This window comes from Ranitomeya variabilis, chromosome 2 (assembly GCF_051348905.1).
Source record: "Ranitomeya variabilis isolate aRanVar5 chromosome 2, aRanVar5.hap1, whole genome shotgun sequence".
Classification (NCBI taxonomy): domain Eukaryota; kingdom Metazoa; phylum Chordata; class Amphibia; order Anura; family Dendrobatidae; genus Ranitomeya; species Ranitomeya variabilis.
The window spans coordinates 301,402,653-301,423,124 of record NC_135233.1 but is presented as its reverse complement, the minus strand read 5'-3'; the positions used below and the strand labels follow the sequence as shown (position 1 = coordinate 301,423,124).

Below are 20,472 nucleotides of genomic sequence, written 5' to 3'. Positions count from 1 at the left end.
ACTGTTTAGGCGCACCGCAGAGCTTGGAAGAGAAGGAGCGCTGTTTGACTTTTTCAATGCAGAATTGGCTGGAATTGAGATCGGACGCCATATCGCGTTTAGAGAGCCCCTGATGTGCCTAAACAGTGGAAACCCCCCACAAGTGACACCATTTTGGAAACTAGACCCCTTAAGGAACTTATCTAGATGTGTGGTGAGCACTTTGAGCCCCCAAGTGCTTCACAGAAGTTTATAAAGTAGAGCCGTGAAAATAAAAAAATTGCATTTTTTCTACAAAAATGATCTTTTTGCCTCCAAATTCTTATTTTCACAAGGGTAACAGGAGAAATTAAACCACAAAAGTTGTTGTGCAATTTCTCCTGAGTACGTCAATATCCCAACCACTGTTTTGGCGCACCGCAGAGCTTGGAAGTGAAGGAGTGCCGTTTGACTTTTTCAATGTAGAATTGGCTGGAATTGAGATCGGACGCCATGTCGCGTTTGGAGAGCCCATGATGTGCCTAAACAGTAGAAACCCCCCACAAGTGACCCCATTTTGGAAACTATACCCCTTCAGGAATGTATCTAGATGTGTGGTGAGCACTTGAAACCCCCAAGTGCGTCACAGAAATTTATAACGTAGAGCCGTGAAAATAAAAAATCCTTTTTTTTCCCTCAAAAATGATTTTTTAGCCTGCAATTTTTTATTTTCTCAAGGGTAACAAGAGACATTGGACCCCAAAATCTGTTGATCAGTTTGTCCTGAGTACGCTGATACCCCATATGTGGGGGGGGGGGCACTGTATGGGCACCCATCGGGGCTCGGAAGGGAAGGAGAGCCGCATGGAATGCAGACTTTGATGGGATGGTCTGCGGGCGTCATGTTGCATTTGCAGAGCTCCTGATATACCTAAACAGTAGAAACCCCCCACAAGTGACCTCAATTTGGAAACTAGACCCCCCATAGAGCTTATCTAGATGTGTGGTGAGCACTATGAACCCCCAACTGCTTCACAGAAGTTTATAATGTAGAGCCATGAAAATAAAAAAAATCATTTTTTCCACAAAAATGATCTTTTCACCCCCCAATTTTTCCTTTAACAAGGGTAACAAGAGAAATTGGACCCCAAAATTTATTGTGCAATTTATGCGGAGTAGGCTGATACCCCACATGTGGGGGTAAACCACTGTTTGGGAGAATGGCAGAGCTCGGAAGGGAAGGAGCGCCGTTTTGGAATCCAGACTTTGATAGAATGGTCTGCGGGCATTATGTTGCGTTTGCAGAGCCACTGATGTACCTAAACAGTAGAAACCCCCCACAAGTGACCCCATTTTGGAAACTAGACCTCCCAAGGAACTTATCTAGATGTGTGGTGAGAACTTTGAATGCCCAAATGCTTCACAGAAGTTTATAATGCAGAGTCGTGAAAATAAAACATATTTTTTTTTCCACAAAAAAGGTTTTTTAGCCAAGTTTTTATTTTCAGGGTAACAGGAGAAATTGGACCCCAAAAGTTGTCCAATTTATCCCGAGTACACTGATACCCCATATGTGGGGGTAAACCACTGTTTGGGCGCACGGCAGAGCTCAGAAGGGAGGGAGCACCATTTGACTTTTTGAGCGCAAAATTGGCAGTGGCGTTTAGAGACACCCTGGTGTACCTAAACAGTGGAAACTCCCCAATTCTAACTCCAACCCTAACGCCAACACACCCCTAACCCTAATCCCAACCCGATCCATAATCCTAATCACAACCCTAACGATAATCACAACCCTAACCCCAAAACAACCATAACCTTAATCAGAACCCTAAATCCAACACACCCCTAATTCTAATCTCAACCCTAACCTCAAACCTAACCCTAATCCCAATACACCACTAACCCTAATCCCAACCCTAATCTTAACCCTAATCCCAACCCTAACCCTAATTCCAAACATAACCCTAATGCCAACCCTAACCCTAACTTTAGCCCCAACCTTAGCCCTAACTTTAGCCCCAACCCTAAATTTAGCCCCAACCCTAAATTTAGCCCCAACCCTAACCCTAAATTTAGCCCCAACCCTAACCCTAATTTTAGCCCCAACTTCTCTAGCTGCCGGCCGGCAGATCATGGCGGGCGCACTGCGCATGCGCCCGCCATTTTCTTACCGGAGGAAGAAGCCGGCAGCCAGGAGAGGACACAGGAGGACCCAGGGACACCGGTAAGTATAACAGGATCCCCGAATCCCCCTATTTCTCTGTCCTCTGATGTGCGATCACATCAGAGGACAGACAATTACACATGGTTTTTTTTTTTTTCGTTTTTTATTTGCGGTGGCCGGTAAACAGTTAATTACCGGCGATCGCAAAACATCGTGAAAAGATCATGTTCTTTGGGGTCTCGGCTACCCCCGGCAGCCGAGACCCCAAAGATCTTCCGGGTGCCGGCCGGCGGGCGCACTGCACATGCGCCCGCCATTTTTTGGCCGGAACAAGATGGCGGCGCCCATCGGGAGCCACGAGGAGCACCGGGGGAGACAGGTGAGTATCGGGGGGCAATCGGGGAACCCATTTCTCTGTCCTCTGATGTGCGATCATATCGGAGGACAAAGAAATTAAATGGGAAATCGCTTTTTTTTTTTTTTGCGAACGCCGGTAAACGGTTAATTACCGGCGATCATAACCCAGGGGTCGCTAAAAAAAACCCGAATCATGTTCTCTGGGGTCTCGGCTACCCTGGTAACCGAGACCCAAGAGAAAATCCGACTCTGGGGGGCGCAATTCACTTTTGCGCAATTTTGTGGTTTAAGTACCCTTAACTGCCACCGTTAAAAGGCGTATCGGCGGTCGTTAAGGGGTTAAACAATTCGTGATGCGATTTGCGTTAATCTCCAAAAATGCCAGCTGCCATTTTACACGCAATGTAAAAGATTACATTAGCCACAGAACGCTCATATGACCTCATACGCAGTCAGGTGGGCTTCTCCATAATGCATTGCAGGCATCACATCACAGGGTATAGCACAGTCAATCAGGAAGGAATATTATTGGCTATATAAAAGCAGAGGCAGGGAATACACCAGCCATTTTGGAGCAAATGACGGGATGTCACAGCTAAGCAATAAATGTGGGGAGAAAAAGTGATAAAAAAGTAGACAAATTCTACAGATGTACAGTACAGACCAAAAGTTTGGACACACCTTCTCATTTAAAGATTTTTCTGTATTTTCATGACTATGAAAATTGTGCATTCACATTGAAGGCATCAAAACTATGAATTAACACATGTGGAATTATAATATACTTAACAAAAAAGTGTGAAACAACTGAAAATATGTCATATATTCTAGGTTCTTCAAAGTAGCCACCTTTTGCTTTGATGACTGCTTTGCACACTCTTGGCATTCTCTTGATGAGCTTCAAGAGGTAGTTACCAGGAATGGTGTTCCAACAATCTTGAAGGAGTTCCCAGAGATGCTTAGCACTTGTTGGCCCTTTTGCTGGTCCAGCTCAACCCAAACCATCTCGATTGGGTTCACATCTGGTGACTGTGGAGGCAAGGTCATCTGGCGTAGCATACCATCACTCTCCTTCTTGGTCAAATAGCCCTTACACAGCCTGGAGGTGTGTTTGGGGTTATTGTCCTGTTGAAAAATAAATGATGGTCCAATTAAACGCAAACCGGATGGAATAGCATGCCGCTGCAAGATGCAGTGGTAGCCATGCTGGTTCAGTATGCCTTTAATTTTGAACAAATCCCCAACAGTGTCACCAGCAAAGCACCCCCACACAATCACACCTCCTCCTCCATGCTTCTCGGTGGGGACCAGGCTTGTAGAGTCCATCCGTTCACCTTTTCTGCATCGCACAAAGACACGGTGGTTGGAACCAAAGATCTCAAATTTGGACTCATCAGACCAAAGCACAGATTTCCACTGGTCTAATGTCCATTCCTTGTGTTCTTTAGCCCAACAAGTCTCTTCTGCTTGTTGCCTGTCCTTAGCAGTGGTTTCCTAGCAGCTATTTTACCATGAAGGCCTGCTGCACAAAGTCTCCTCTTAACAGTTGTTGTAGAGATGTGTCTGCTGCTAGAACTCTGTGTGGCATTGACCTGGTCTCTAATCTGAGCTGCTGTTAACCTGCGATTTCTGAGGCTGGTGACTCGGATAAACTTATCCTCAGAAGCAGTGGTGACTCTTGGTCTTCCTTTCCTGGGGCGGTCCTCATGTGAGCCAGTGTCTTTGTAGCTCTTGATGGTTTTTGCCACTGCACTTGGGGCACTTTCAAAGTTTTCCCAATTTTTCAGACTGACTGACCTTCATTTCTTAAAGTAATGATGGCCACTCGTTTTTCTTTACTTAGAATTTGTATTATGGCAAGAAAAAAAAACAGCTAACAGTCTATTCAGTAGGACTATCAGCTGTGTATCCACCAGACTTGTGTACAACTTAACTGATGGACCCAACCCCATTTATAAGGCAAGAAATCCCACTTATTAAACCTGGCAGGGCACACCTGTGAAGTGAAAACCATTCCCGGTGACTACCTCTTGAAGCTCATCAAGAGAATGCCAAGAGTGTGCAAAGCAGTCATCAAAGCAAAAAGGTGGCTACTTTGAAGAACCTAGAATATAAGACATATTTTCAGTTGTTACACACTTTTTTGTTAAGTATATAATTCCATATGTGTTAATTCATAGTTTTGATGCCTTCAATGTGAATGTACAATTTTCATAGTCATGAAAATACAGAAAAATCTTTAAATGAGAAGGTGTGTCCAAACTTTTGGTCTGTGCTGTATGTTGTACAGCAGCAGTAGTGAAAAAGATTAGTGTAGCCAGAAGAAATGAGAATACAGTAATAGAATTGATAGGAGGGGAAGAAAGACAGTTGGTGGCAGTTATCAATCATAATAGTGATTATATTATAGTGCAGCTGACAGCCTTTCAATTATACATTCAGATTAGTTCTTTATGCAGAAGCAAGCAAACAATATTGCTAAAAAAAATTGAAAATCAGTGTGTCATGCAAAATTCGTGCCTCTAACTACTGTATTGAATTTTTGCACACCTGTTATACAATTCTAAATTTGAAGATAGTACACACTACACCAATACTGCGGTTTGCTGCTACTGCTGTGTTTTATTGGGGGGGTTTTGGGACATGTACCCAACATGTCTTGCGCAGAGCTTTTTGGCATCTGGGGTATCACTTGTGGTTGAAAACAATTCTTGTGCAATAAGAAATGTATGTTAATAAAGCAAAAAGCTGTAATAGCAATGGACAGGATAATGTAGAAGAAAAATAAACAACATGCTACAGCACCTGGTTTCCAGGCAGTGGAGTAAAGGTACCTTCACACGAAGCGACGCTGCAGCGATAGCGACAACGATGCCGATCGCTGCAGCGTCGCTGTTTGATCGCTGGAGAGCTGTCACACAGACCGCTCTCCAGCGACCAACTATGCCGAGGTCCCCGGGTAACCAGGGTAAACATCGGGTTGCTAAGCGCAGGGCCGCGGCCCTGCGCTTAGTAACCCGATGTTTACCCTGGTTACCAGTGTAAAACATCGCTGGTATCGTTGCTTTTGCTTTCAAACACAACGATACACAGCGATCGGACGACCAAATAAAGTTCTGGACTTTATTCAGCGACCAGCGACATCACAGCAGGATCCTGATCGCTGCTGCATGTCAAACGAAACGATATCGCTAGCCAGGACGCTGCAACGTCACGGATCGCTAGCGATGTCGTTTCGTGTGAAGGTACCTTTAGGAATCAGGAGTGGGGGCAGGGAGTCAGGACTTTTCCCACCCTGAGACAATGGTCAACTGACATATGGATGATTGATGGAGTCATGAACAGGACTAGCTGATGCTAGAGGAGGTGGGTGATGGTGGATTGTACTACCTTTTGCGAGATGGTGTGCGTGGAACCTTGATGGAGGATACCTAGCATTAATTTTTGAAGAAAGCCGTCTCTGCTTTGTACTAGACCGTGGGTCACCTACCTGGAATGGTTTATGTGATGCAAGGTGCACACCTTGGCCTACTAATTCAATTTTTTGAACAGTGGTAATACACTATCAGAAGCATGTTAGGTAGTGACTGGTCAGGAAAGACTTATGCACCTTCTTAACATCCTACTCAATGGTCATCTCCCTGTCCGAAAACACCAAAAAGCAAATAGCAATGGAATCCTAGACAACTACACCAAACCAAAACACAAGGATTCCTAAAATATAACTTTTAATAATCAAAGTTAAAATACACAGTTCTGAATTGAAGACAATACAATATAAAAATTACAAGGGAATTAACTGACCCCTGTCAAAACCCTATTCCTATCCACTACCTATATGCGGGGGTAGGCACCCTAATTTTCTGCGGTTGGCGCCCCCACTCATCGATGGCTGGCCCTACAGGCCCTACAATTGCCCTATTATACCAATAAGGTAGTGTCACAATTATGAACCCAAAACCAAAAATATCATAACAAATAATCAAAATAGTATAAATAAATAAGAAAAAATTAGTAAAAACAAACTAAACAAAAAAACAAAAATTCATGTTCTTTTGCCCAAGCTGCGGATTCTCAATAGACTGTTCGTATATCATGTATCCTTGGGGGTATATAGTACGATAAGCAGGTAGAGAGCCCCAGTTACTTCATTTATAATGATCTACAGACCAAAAAATTAACATAAAGAATTAGCAAAAAACAATCTAAATAAATGAGAAAAAATTAGAAAAACCAAACAAAACAAAACAAACGCAAAAATTAGTTTTTTGCCCGGACTGAGACCCCCAAATCACATGTCCAGTATATTTGGGGTATTAGATGCAGGAAATAGATAGAAAAACCCCAATCACCTTATTTACTGTAATCTGCAAATTTTAACCAAAATATCATAAAAAATAAACAAAAATTGTATGAAAACCATATAATAAAAAATAATCAAAACAAACAAAACAAAAAAACTGAAAAATAGTTCAATAACCAACAGCTTGAATGCCCCAATAGGGTATATAGACCAGGTGTAACCTTTTGGGCCAATAGAAAAAGGGAATATTATTGTCCCATTTATGCACAAAAGACTCAGTTATGGAAAACCACTTAAAAGACCAAAAAAGATGTCTATACACGGTTCTCACACAGTGGTGGGATGTCCATATAGAAAGCCTCCTTCAATATCAAGGCTAACTCAAAAATAGTCATTTCAAAAAGTGGAAATACCAGAGTATAATGCAGTCCTTATCCCAAAATTATGGGTATATCCTGTAGAAGAGTTTATTCCAATGGCAGTATTATATATAGGCCAAATTAAAACGTACTTGACACGGAGAAGAGATGAGGATATGACCCGTCCAGTATGTTGAAATCCTTCAATCTTGTTATAAAGCTAAATCCAGCAGTCATATAGGTGGCCATGCATCATGCCACAAAAGATAGTCATTCAGCCACATCAGGCATATCAGGCATATCGATGCAACAGCAGTTTAGATGGCCATATCCTATAGATTAATACCGATCCTTATGTCACATTTGGCACCTCACTCATCTGATCCACAGAGAGCTTTTATTCTATGCTGCGGATATCAATTCAGCCGCCATGTCACCAAGATGGTCAAATCAACCCTTTTACTCATCTGATGTAGATAGAATCCTTTAGCCATGCTGCGAATACCAGTCCAGCCATTAGGACATCTTAATCCAGGATATCGTCCCTTACAGTGCCCAACGCGTTTCCCCCCCGTGGGAAAAACGGGGGTTCATCAGGGGTACCCACCGTCCGAACAATACAGGCGGTGAGGAGATAGTGACAAACGCTCATTCACATTCTATATATATAGCCACTCACCGGCTTCATTTCCACGTGGACCCTGTCTCCACCCACCGAAGTGCGCCGCCATCCATCCCTCTGGAACGCACGCTGCCGCCCTCATTGATGACGTGAGGGCGGACAGCGTCCATGTGGGATAAGGCTCCGCCCACCCTTCTCAGCGCCGCTGTATACTCCTGGAACGCAAGCTAAGGCCCATACTGATGACCCAGACTGACAGCGTTCATGTGAGACTCAACTCCGCCCACCCTAGGTACAGCCTTCTCCCCAGCTCGAGCGCAAATGTACTCCAGCTAGCAGAGAGACTTAAATGGAAAATACCACATAGGGGATAAAAAAACGGGCATTGGAGAAACCACAACTGCACTTTGAGTGCCACAAAGGAGATCTATATTATATCAGCAGTGAGATAAAGAGTCTAAGCCTCCCACATACATCGGGGGAGGATATACAGTATATACCTGCTAATCAGCCAGCACACTCAAGGGGCCAACAAAAAAAAAAAAAAAAAGGAAAAGAAAAAGAAAAGAAGAAAAAGAGGGGGCTAACGAATATTACTACCACAAACAAAAGACTATACTAATATCTAATTGGGGGTACAAAAATAAGTGTCATATATATATACATCCAACATCTCAATATGTCCCCAATTCTTATAAATTACACACTCCCCCCTATCATTTTCCCTTTCTGTTGTGATACACATATATAGAATGAATGAAAGCAAGTTCAAAAAGCATAAAAACAAAAAAGAACCATAATACACCAATTATAAAAAATAATCAAAACAGGCCCCAATCGGCCCAGGCAGTAGAAGATACAAAATTTTTTATTTATACCAGGCTAGATAAAACTTACAAAAGACAGCTGTTCATTGAGGCCAGAAGGGCTCACCGACCCCATCAAATAGATCCACCTTGTCTCACGTTGGACAATCCTCAAATCCCAATCCCCCGATCTAGCGGAAAAGGGGATAGTCTCCATAACCATGAAGGCCAAGGACCCAGGATCACCCCCATGGACTGTATTCACATGTCGAGCCAAGGGGGTATCCCTTTTATGCCTAATGTCCCCCAGATGTTCTCCAATGCGGACACGGAATTCGCGTTTCGTCTTTCCCACATAATCTTTGGGACACCCGCAGGTACACAAATACACCACCCCCTTCGTCCTACAGTTTGCAAAGTGTCTCATCTGAAAGATTCTACCCGTTGCCGAACTCTTAAATGATTTTGTGACTCTGACATATTTACAGAAAGAGCAGTGTCCACATCTAAAGGTTCCAAGGGACCTATTTTCCAACCAGGTACCTGGCCTTTTTGGAGGTTCAAAGTGGCTCCGCACCACAATATCTCTAATAGACCTGCCACGTCTGTACGTGACTGAAGGGTAGGGGGATATGTGTGCACTAATGTCTGGATCGGATCTCAGAATTTGCCAATGTTTTCTAAGAATCTGGGAAATCCGACCAGACTGGTCGTCATAGGTGCCAATTAAACGAGTGATCGGTGTCATATCCTCATCCCTTCTCCGCATCAACAGTGAAGTCCGGTTGGTCTTTCTTGCAATCTGATACGCGGAATTAACAATATCCCTAGGATACCCCCTATCTTCAAACCGATGTCTAAGGTCCAGGGACTTGGTTTCAAAGTCCCCCACTCCTGAACAGTTTCTACGCAATCTAAGAAACTGTCCCTTCGGAATTCCTCTCTTAAGGGGGCAAGGGTGGTGACTCTCCCACCTTAATAGGCTATTTGTTGCCGTTGGTTTTCTAAATATGGTGGTGCTCAGGAGGCCATCATTTTGTCTAGAGATTAAGACATCAAGAAAGGTGATCTTATCCACCCCAATCTCATACGTGAACACCATACCCTCGATGTTGCTGTTGAGGTATTGCATAAATCCTTTAAAAGACTCAATGTCCCCTTTCCAAAAAACCAAAATATCATCTATGTAACGGCCCCAGAATACTATCCTGGGGCCCCATAGATCATCCTCCTCTCGAAAAACAAACGTGTCCTCCCACCAGCCCAGGAGCAAATTAGCATACGTGGGGGCACAAGGGCTCCCCATCGCTGTGCCCCTGAGCTGGTGGTAAAACTTGCCATGAAAAAGAAAAAAATTCCGTCTTAACACAAAGTCCAAGAGTTTCATCAGGAATTCATTATGTGGTCCAAGGTGTATACCTCTTTCCCTCAGGAAAAATCTCACAGCTCCCAAGCCATCTTGATGTCTAATGCTACTGTACAGTGCCTCGACATCAATCGAGGCAATAATTGTATCTTCCTCAATTGTAATTCCCTCTAATTTTGTGAGGAGGTCACCTGTATCCCTAATGTAAGAGGGTAGGGCCAGCACGAAGGGACGCAAAAGCCTGTCTAAATAGACACTACAGTTCTGCGTCAAAGCACCTATCCCTGATACAATAGGGCGACCCCTCAAAGGGGTAGTGCCCTTATGCACCTTTGGGAGTGCATAAAATGTAGCAATAGTAGGTGATTTGGGTAAAAGGAAATCAAACTCCTTTTTAGAGATTAATCTCTGTTCCAATGCCAATGTGAGAATTTCGGTGAGTTCCTGTAGGAATACATGAGTTGGATCACATCTGAGAATATCATATGAGTCCCTATCCGACACAATGGCCAGACACATGTCTACATAGTCCCGGGTGTCCATGATGACCACATTACCGCCTTTGTCTGAAGGCTTAATCACAATAAAGTGATTATTTTTTAGACCATCCAATGCTCTTTTTTCGACACCTGACAGGTTAGGGAAAGTTGAATCAAAGCTTGGATCTATCCTATTAATTTCATCCGTCACCAGTTTTTGAAAAATTTCAATGCTGCCATATTCACTTGGCGGGGGCATCCTCCTATTGATCGGTTTTAGTTTAGAGAAGGGACCTTCGCCCAAGGGGCGGGATCCCTCCTCAGCAAGATCCTCCAATACCTCCAGATCAGCGAGATCTGACTGTGAGATGCCTAATTGTTGACATTTTTGTGCATCGTTTTTTTGAAAAAAACGTTTCCATTTTAATTTTCTGGTGAACAGATTAAGATCCTTCACCCAATTAAAGGGGTCAAACCTGGTGGTTGGGACAAAACTAAGGCCGAGGGATAAAACATCCCTCTCAATTGTTGTTAAATTATGGGAGGACAGATTCACAACCTGATTCTTATCCTCCACGAGTCCTACCTTAGTTGGCCTCCAAGAGGTCGGGTTCTCAGATAATAGGGGATGTTCCCTCGATCCTCTAAAAAAGAGGATGAGGAAGATGCAGACGAATATCCCCTCTCCGAGCTTCGGTTCTGCCATCTCCGGCCTCGTTTACCTCGACCCCTATTTCTCAATTGTTGCCTAGGCACAAACCCCCTTGAGGCAGAATCAACGTCAGAGGACTCAATATCCGAGGAAGATACCTCGTTACCACTTGTCGGAGGAACCTGTAATGAGGGATAGGCCCGTTTCTCTTTAAATTCAGCACTATCCTTCAAAAAGCGTTTATGTTTCCTATCCTTAATCTCTAAATGAAACCTATCTACCGCTATTTTTAAGGATTCCTCTCTAGTAGGAAAATCCGGGTCCGTTTTAAATTTTAGAGTTTTCTCGATCAGTTCCTTCAAAATCTTAGCTGTTTTTTCAAAAGTATTCTGTTCCTCCTCAACTAAAATCTGCATGAATCTAATAGATGATAAAATAGATTCCTCCTCCCATTTTTTCTAAATGGGAGGAGGAATCTATTTTATCATCTATTAGATTCATGCAGATTTTAGTTGAGGAGGAACAGAATACTTTTGAAAAAACAGCTAAGATTTTGAAGGAACTGATCGAGAAAACTCTAAAATTTAAAACGGACCCGGATTTTCCTACTAGAGAGGAATCCTTAAAAATAGCGGTAGATAGGTTTCATTTAGAGATTAAGGATAGGAAACATAAACGCTTTTTGAAGGATAGTGCTGAATTTAAAGAGAAACGGGCCTATCCCTCATTACAGGTTCCTCCGACAAGTGGTAACGAGGTATCTTCCTCGGATATTGAGTCCTCTGACGTTGATTCTGCCTCAAGGGGGTTTGTGCCTAGGCAACAATTGAGAAATAGGGGTCGAGGTAAACGAGGCCGGAGATGGCAGAACCGAAGCTCGGAGAGGGGATATTCGTCTGCATCTTCCTCATCCTCTTTTTTAGAGGATCGAGGGAACATCCCCTATTATCTGAGAACCCGACCTCTTGGAGGCCAACTAAGGTAGGACTCGTGGAGGATAAGAATCAGGTTGTGAATCTGTCCTCCCATAATTTAACAACAATTGAGAGGGATGTTTTATCCCTCGGCCTTAGTTTTGTCCCAACCACCAGGTTTGACCCCTTTAATTGGGTGAAGGATCTTAATCTGTTCACCAGAAAATTAAAATGGAAACGTTTTTTTCAAAAAAACGATGCACAAAAATGTCAACAATTAGGCATCTCACAGTCAGATCTCGCTGATCTGGAGGTATTGGAGGATCTTGCTGAGGAGGGATCCCGCCCCTTGGGCGAAGGTCCCTTCTCTAAACTAAAACCGATCAATAGGAGGATGCCCCCGCCAAGTGAATATGGCAGCATTGAAATTTTTCAAAAACTGGTGACGGATGAAATTAATAGGATAGATCCAAGCTTTGATTCAACTTTCCCTAACCTGTCAGGTGTCGAAAAAAGAGCATTGGATGGTCTAAAAAATAATCACTTTATTGTGATTAAGCCTTCAGACAAAGGCGGTAATGTGGTCATCATGGACACCCGGGACTATGTAGACATGTGTCTGGCCATTGTGTCGGATAGGGACTCATATGATATTCTCAGATGTGATCCAACTCATGTATTCCTACAGGAACTCACCGAAATTCTCACATTGGCATTGGAACAGAGATTAATCTCTAAAAAGGAGTTTGATTTCCTTTTACCCAAATCACCTACTATTGCTACATTTTATGCACTCCCAAAGGTGCATAAGGGCACTACCCCTTTGAGGGGTCGCCCTATTGTATCAGGGATAGGTGCTTTGACGCAGAACTGTAGTGTCTATTTAGACAGGCTTTTGCATCCCTTCGTGCTGGCCCTACCCTCTTACATTAGGGATACAGGTGACCTCCTCACAAAATTAGAGGGAATTACAATTGAGGAAGATACAATTATTGCCTCGATTGATGTCGAGGCACTGTACAGTAGCATTAGACATCAAGATGGCTTGGGAGCTGTGAGATTTTTCCTGAGGGAAAGAGGTATACACCTTGGACCACATAATGAATTCCTGATGAAACTCTTGGACTTTGTGTTAAGACGGAATTTTTTTCTTTTTCATGGCAAGTTTTACCACCAGCTCAGGGGCACAGCGATGGGGAGCCCTTGTGCCCCCACGTATGCTAATTTGCTCCTGGGCTGGTGGGAGGACACGTTTGTTTTTCGAGAGGAGGATGATCTATGGGGCCCCAGGATAGTATTCTGGGGCCGTTACATAGATGATATTTTGGTTTTTTGGAAAGGGGACATTGAGTCTTTTAAAGGATTTATGCAATACCTCAACAGCAACATCGAGGGTATGGTGTTCACGTATGAGATTGGGGTGGATAAGATCACCTTTCTTGATGTCTTAATCTCTAGACAAAATGATGGCCTCCTGAGCACCACCATATTTAGAAAACCAACGGCAACAAATAGCCTATTAAGGTGGGAGAGTCACCACCCTTGCCCCCTTAAGAGAGGAATTCCGAAGGGACAGTTTCTTAGATTGCGTAGAAACTGTTCAGGAGTGGGGGACTTTGAAACCAAGTCCCTGGACCTTAGACATCGGTTTGAAGATAGGGGGTATCCTAGGGATATTGTTAATTCCGCGTATCAGATTGCAAGAAAGACCAACCGGACTTCACTGTTGATGCGGAGAAGGGATGAGGATATGACACCGATCACTCGTTTAATTGGCACCTATGACGACCAGTCTGGTCGGATTTCCCAGATTCTTAGAAAACATTGGCAAATTCTGAGATCCGATCCAGACATTAGTGCACACATATCCCCCTACCCTTCAGTCACGTACAGACGTGGCAGGTCTATTAGAGATATTGTGGTGCGGAGCCACTTTGAACCTCCAAAAAGGCCAGGTACCTGGTTGGAAAATAGGTCCCTTGGAACCTTTAGATGTGGACACTGCTCTTTCTGTAAATATGTCAGAGTCACAAAATCATTTAAGAGTTCGGCAACGGGTAGAATCTTTCAGATGAGACACTTTGCAAACTGTAGGACGAAGGGGGTGGTGTATTTGTGTACCTGCGGGTGTCCCAAAGATTATGTGGGAAAGACGAAACGCGAATTCCGTGTCCGCATTGGAGAACATCTGGGGGACATTAGGCATAAAAGGGATACCCCCTTGGCTCGACATGTGAATACAGTCCATGGGGGTGATCCTGGGTCCTTGGCCTTCATGGTTATGGAGACTATCCCCTTTTCCGCTAGATCGGGGGATTGGGATTTGAGGATTGTCCAACGTGAGACAAGGTGGATCTATTTGATGGGGTCGGTGAGCCCTTCTGGCCTCAATGAACAGCTGTCTTTTGTAAGTTTTATCTAGCCTGGTATAAATAAAAAATTTTGTATCTTCTACTGCCTGGGCCGATTGGGGCCTGTTTTGATTATTTTTTATAATTGGTGTATTATGGTTCTTTTTTGTTTTTATGCTTTTTGAACTTGCTTTCATTCATTCTATATATGTGTATCACAACAGAAAGGGAAAATGATAGGGGGGAGTGTGTAATTTATAAGAATTGGGGACATATTGAGATGTTGGATGTATATATATATGACACTTATTTTTGTACCCCCAATTAGATATTAGTATAGTCTTTTGTTTGTGGTAGTAATATTCGTTAGCCCCCTCTTTTTCTTCTTTTCTTTTTCTTTTCCTTTTTTTTTTTTTTTTTTGTTGGCCCCTTGAGTGTGCTGGCTGATTAGCAGGTATATACTGTATATCCTCCCCCGATGTATGTGGGAGGCTTAGACTCTTTATCTCACTGCTGATATAATATAGATCTCCTTTGTGGCACTCAAAGTGCAGTTGTGGTTTCTCCAATGCCCGTTTTTTTATCCCCTATGTGGTATTTTCCATTTAAGTCTCTCTGCTAGCTGGAGTACATTTGCGCTCGAGCTGGGGAGAAGGCTGTACCTAGGGTGGGCGGAGTTGAGTCTCACATGAACGCTGTCAGTCTGGGTCATCAGTATGGGCCTTAGCTTGCGTTCCAGGAGTATACAGCGGCGCTGAGAAGGGTGGGCGGAGCCTTATCCCACATGGACGCTGTCCGCCCTCACGTCATCAATGAGGGCGGCAGCGTGCGTTCCAGAGGGATGGATGGCGGCGCACTTCGGTGGGTGGAGACAGGGTCCACGTGGAAATGAAGCCGGTGAGTGGCTATATATATAGAATGTGAATGAGCGTTTGTCACTATCTCCTCACCGCCTGTATTGTTCGGACGGTGGGTACCCCTGATGAACCCCCGTTTTTCCCACGGGGGGGAAACGCGTTGGGCACTGTAAGGGACGATATCCTGGATTAAGATGTCCTAATGGCTGGACTGGTATTCGCAGCATGGCTAAAGGATTCTATCTACATCAGATGAGTAAAAGGGTTGATTTGACCATCTTGGTGACATGGCGGCTGAATTGATATCCGCAGCATAGAATAAAAGCTCTCTGTGGATCAGATGAGTGAGGTGCCAAATGTGACATAAGGATCGGTATTAATCTATAGGATATGGCCATCTAAACTGCTGTTGCATCGATATGCCTGATATGCCTGATGTGGCTGAATGACTATCTTTTGTGGCATGATGCATGGCCACCTATATGACTGCTGGATTTAGCTTTATAACAAGATTGAAGGATTTCAACATACTGGACGGGTCATATCCTCATCTCTTCTCCGTGTCAAGTACGTTTTAATTTGGCCTATATATAATACTGCCATTGGAATAAACTCTTCTACAGGATATACCCATAATTTTGGGATAAGGACTGCATTATACTCTGGTATTTCCACTTTTTGAAATGACTATTTTTGAGTTAGCCTTGATATTGAAGGAGGCTTTCTATATGGACATCCCACCACTGTGTGAGAACCGTGTATAGACATCTTTTTTGGTCTTTTAAGTGGTTTTCCATAACTGAGTCTTTTGTGCATAAATGGGACAATAATATTCCCTTTTTCTATTGGCCCAAAAGGTTACACCTGGTCTATATACCCTATTGGGGCATTCAAGCTGTTGGTTATTGAACTATTTTTCAGTTTTTTTGTTTTGTTTGTTTTGATTATTTTTTATTATATGGTTTTCATACAATTTTTGTTTATTTTTTATGATATTTTGGTTAAAATTTGCAGATTACAGTAAATAAGGTGATTGGGGTTTTTCTATCTATTTCCTGCATCTAATACCCCAAATATACTGGACATGTGATTTGGGGGTCTCAGTCCGGGCAAAAAACTAATTTTTGCGTTTGTTTTGTTTTGTTTGGTTTTTCTAATTTTTTCTCATTTATTTAGATTGTTTTTTGCTAATTCTTTATGTTAATTTTTTGGTCTGTAGATCATTATAAATGAAGTAACTGGGGCTCTCTACCTGCTTATCGTACTATATACCCCCAAGGATACATGATATACGAACAGTCTATTGAGAATCCGCAGCTTGGGCAAAAGAACATGAATTTTTGTTTTTTTGTTTAGTTTGTTTTTACTAATTTTTTCTTATTTATTTATACTATTTTGATTATTTGTTATGATATTTTTGGTTTTGGGTTCATAATTGTGACACTACCTTATTGGTATAATAGGGCAATTGTAGGGCCTGTAGGGCCAGCCATCGATGAGTGGGGGCGCCAACCGCAGAAAATTAGGGTGCCTACCCCCGCATATAGGTAGTGGATAGGAATAGGGTTTTGACAGGGGTCAGTTAATTCCCTTGTAATTTTTATATTGTATTGTCTTCAATTCAGAACTGTGTATTTTAACTTTGATTATTAAAAGTTATATTTTAGGAATCCTTGTGTTTTGGTTTGGTGTTGTTGTCATCTCCCTGTCCACAGCATCAACAGAGCATCATCAAATGTCACACTGGATGGCTCCTTGGGCAACTTGGTAACCTCAAGTAGCACATACTCGATGAATGCTCCACTCCACGCGCTCAACTTGATTGAGCAAAAAAATTTAAACAAATATACCCACTTAATCTTGGTTTTCTAGGAGAATGTGTGGGCACTTGATCTGTTTTTATGTTGCAAAGAACAGCCTGAAGTCTTTGCAGTGACCGAGCGACATGACTGAGCGCTGCCTGTTTTCTGACATTGCAATCCTATGGAATTCAAGGCTGTATATAATGGAGCATTTGAACAAGGATAATGTGGTGAGGTGACTGATTATATCATGCAGCCTATAAACTAGAGTATGTGTTACCTTAAGATCCACTTTTGGCAGGTGATGAGGCACCGGTTTTGCTTACCGAGGCCTTCTGAAGAGGCTACAAAATTTCTTAGAAGGGACAACTGTAACATCAGTGATGTCATGCTTTTAAATATACTGGAAAAAATGCTGGAAAGGATGCAACCTGGCATGGCGGAGGAATAGCAACTTCCAAACTTATCCTACCACCCTGGGTCTGTTGATGCCCCTTGGTTTGTCCCAATGCTTTTTCAATGGCCATAGTGTATGGGCTTTCCCCTGTCATTTTATGTGGTCTTTCACATTCTCTGGAGAAGTTAGACCTGTCATTTCTAGCTTCTCAAGACTTTCTTTGGATTGTGGAGAGAAAGAAAATGTAACATTTCTTAGTGATATTATTGCTGTGCTGTCCCCCACCAAAAAAAAAAATTGGATTTTTTTGTCTTGACTGTTGTGATTTTCCTGATAGTCCCCCATTATCTAGGATTTGGCCCCTGTCCAGGGCTGTTAATATGGCTGTTGTAGTGCTCCTTTTCCAGCACTAACTCATATGGTTGGAGAGAGTAATTGATCCCAAAGTCTGCGTTTGCCCTGGTCTGGATACCACTGTAGACACAGAAAGCAAAGTTTATGGGTAGAACAGTGACACAAGAATGGATGATCATCCTCAAGTCCTTGCCCCTTTGTGCATAGTTTATAAAATGTAGGGTCAAATGGAGTTGGGCATGGTCCACAGGGCGAAATCAGATACATTTTAAGCAAGGCCCTGTGGAGGAAGTTTTGATCGTTGGCCTGTACTTACATACAGCAACAGAACAGTCCGGCCGATCACAAAACTGGAATAATTTGAGGAATTTCTTCACATACAGCCCATAAAATAATAATACGTTGATAAGTCAATAAAGAGACACTAAATGAGACATACTGTTGATCAGTTGTCCATCGCCCCATGTAAATAAGGATGTGCTGGCGACAACACTCATGCTATATATAGTGACAGAAAGATTGATCGTTGATTAATAATCGATGTACATATTAGGCTACGTTCACATTTGCGTTGTTGGGCGCAGCGTCGGCGACGCGACGCAACCAACAACGCAGCGTTTTGCGACGCATGTGTTGTCATAAGATCCTACAGATCAGGACTTTCGGCGCAGGGAAAAGTAGCGTCCCCTGCGCCCTGTCTTGTGCGTCTATATGACTCATGTGTCGTAAAACACAGTACAACGCATACCGGCGCATGTCCATGCGCCCCCCATGTTAAAGATAGGGGCGCATGACGCATGCGTCGGCGACGCTGCGCCCAACAACGCAAATGTGAACGTAGCCTTAGAGAGGCGTTTATTTATAGGCAGATGTCAGCCATGTTAATGAGTCTTTAGATCCATAAATCAGTAGGTATGTTTTCATATGTCAGTAAGCAAAAGGGGCATCTCGAAATTTGCCCAAGTATCTTTTTGGGTGGCTAAAATGGCTATTTCAAAATATTGCCATGCGCCAGAGGCGTTGCAGCACTGACTGGGGCTGTGCAGATGAAGACTGAAGACTAGGCCGATGCTGCGAGGACCAGGTGGGCAGCTCTGTGGAGACTGACAGGTCGGAAAGGAGGAAGCAGATTTACATTTTTTTCAACCCCTTTTAAACATTTTGCTGGATTTGTACTAAGCAAATAAAAAAAAAATCTGACTCTGAAAAAATCTAAATTTCATTTGAAGTTTGAGGTTGAATGGATTTGACTCTCTTCTCTCTCTCTTATTCATGTTGGAAGACCTAAAAAAAAATCTTACAAATATCACACTGGCTACTAGGCCTAATTTTAGACTCATCCTTCCTGTTCTTCACATTGACATTAGCAGTAAGACTGACTCAGAGCTTATTTCTTTATATATTAGTATTATAAGAGCAAAAGTCATTGTGAAGGAAGCGGGAGGAGGTTAGCTGTGACAGCACTTATTGCAAGATAATTGATCCCAGGTCATCTACTGTATGCAGAGATGTTAACTTTCATTGTAATCCGGCCACTAAATTATAAAACTGCTGAAAAAAAGTCTTCTGGACAGAACAGGAAGTGTGAATCCAGTATCCGACTTCGTGGTTAACGCGAAAAAAAGCAATATTTCAGTGAGGTTTGGGGGGTTCTTTTTTCTTTTTAGAATATTGGATTTTATCACCTTGCCACATTCAGCAGCTTAATGTAAAAGTGCATTAAAGGGCCAAAATGGAACATCAGATTATCCAATGCCAAAAATCTATAAGGTCAGTAGGTTATGAAGAACAGTTTGTTACATAATACAGTAAAATAAAGTTGCATTCAATCTAAAGAACTATTGAATTAATATATTATAATAATATATTTCATTCAGATGCTGGAGCCCCTTATACACCTAACCTTTCTCCCAGCTGAGAACCAAATACGGTATCGGTACTATATATATATATATATATATATATATATATATATATATATATATATATATATATATATATATATATATATATATATTTATTTAGAACGGTCCCTCTTTTTCAATGTAGGAAACTCACATCAGTATCTTAGGATCCCATTGATTTAATAATAATAATAATCTTTATTTATATAGCGCCAACATATTCCGCAGCGCTTTACAGTTTAACAGTTTCAAACAACAATCATAGGTAACAATGTTAGTAATACAATAATAAAGCAAAATAAGACGACCCTGCTCGTGAGAGCTTACAATCTACAATGAGGTGGGGGAGATACAAAGTACAGGTGTGTATTTACAATGGTGTATTTACAATGATGGTCCAGCCATCTTCACAGGGTGGGGGATAGATGGAGATAGTGAAAGGGCTACACACACACACACACACATAAAATGACTTTGATTAGTTAATGTGGTAGGCAGCTCTGAACAAATGTGTTTTGAGGGAGCGCCTAAAACTATGGATGGTCCTAATATCTTGTGGTAGAGCATTCCAGAGGATTGGCACAGCACGGGAGAAGTCTTGGAGTCGGGAGTGGGAGGTACGGATTAGTGCAGAGGTTAGTCAAAAGTCATTTGCAGAGCGCAGTGGTCGGTTAGGCCGATAGACCGAAATGAGGGAGGAGATGTAAGGGGGTGCCACACTGTGGAGAGCTTTGTGGGTGAGAACAAGAACTTTAAATTGTATCCTGTAATGAATGGGCAGCCAGTGTAATGATTGGCGAAGAGCGGATGCATCTGAGTAACGA

General features: G+C 42.6%; 1 protein-coding gene across 6 annotated transcripts in view; it reads right to left on the bottom strand.

Moving 5' to 3' along the window:
- PAK3 (p21 (RAC1) activated kinase 3) overlaps positions 1-20,472 on the bottom strand; it is a 208,012-nt gene that overhangs the window by 61,159 nt on the left and 126,381 nt on the right. The window lies entirely within an intron of this gene.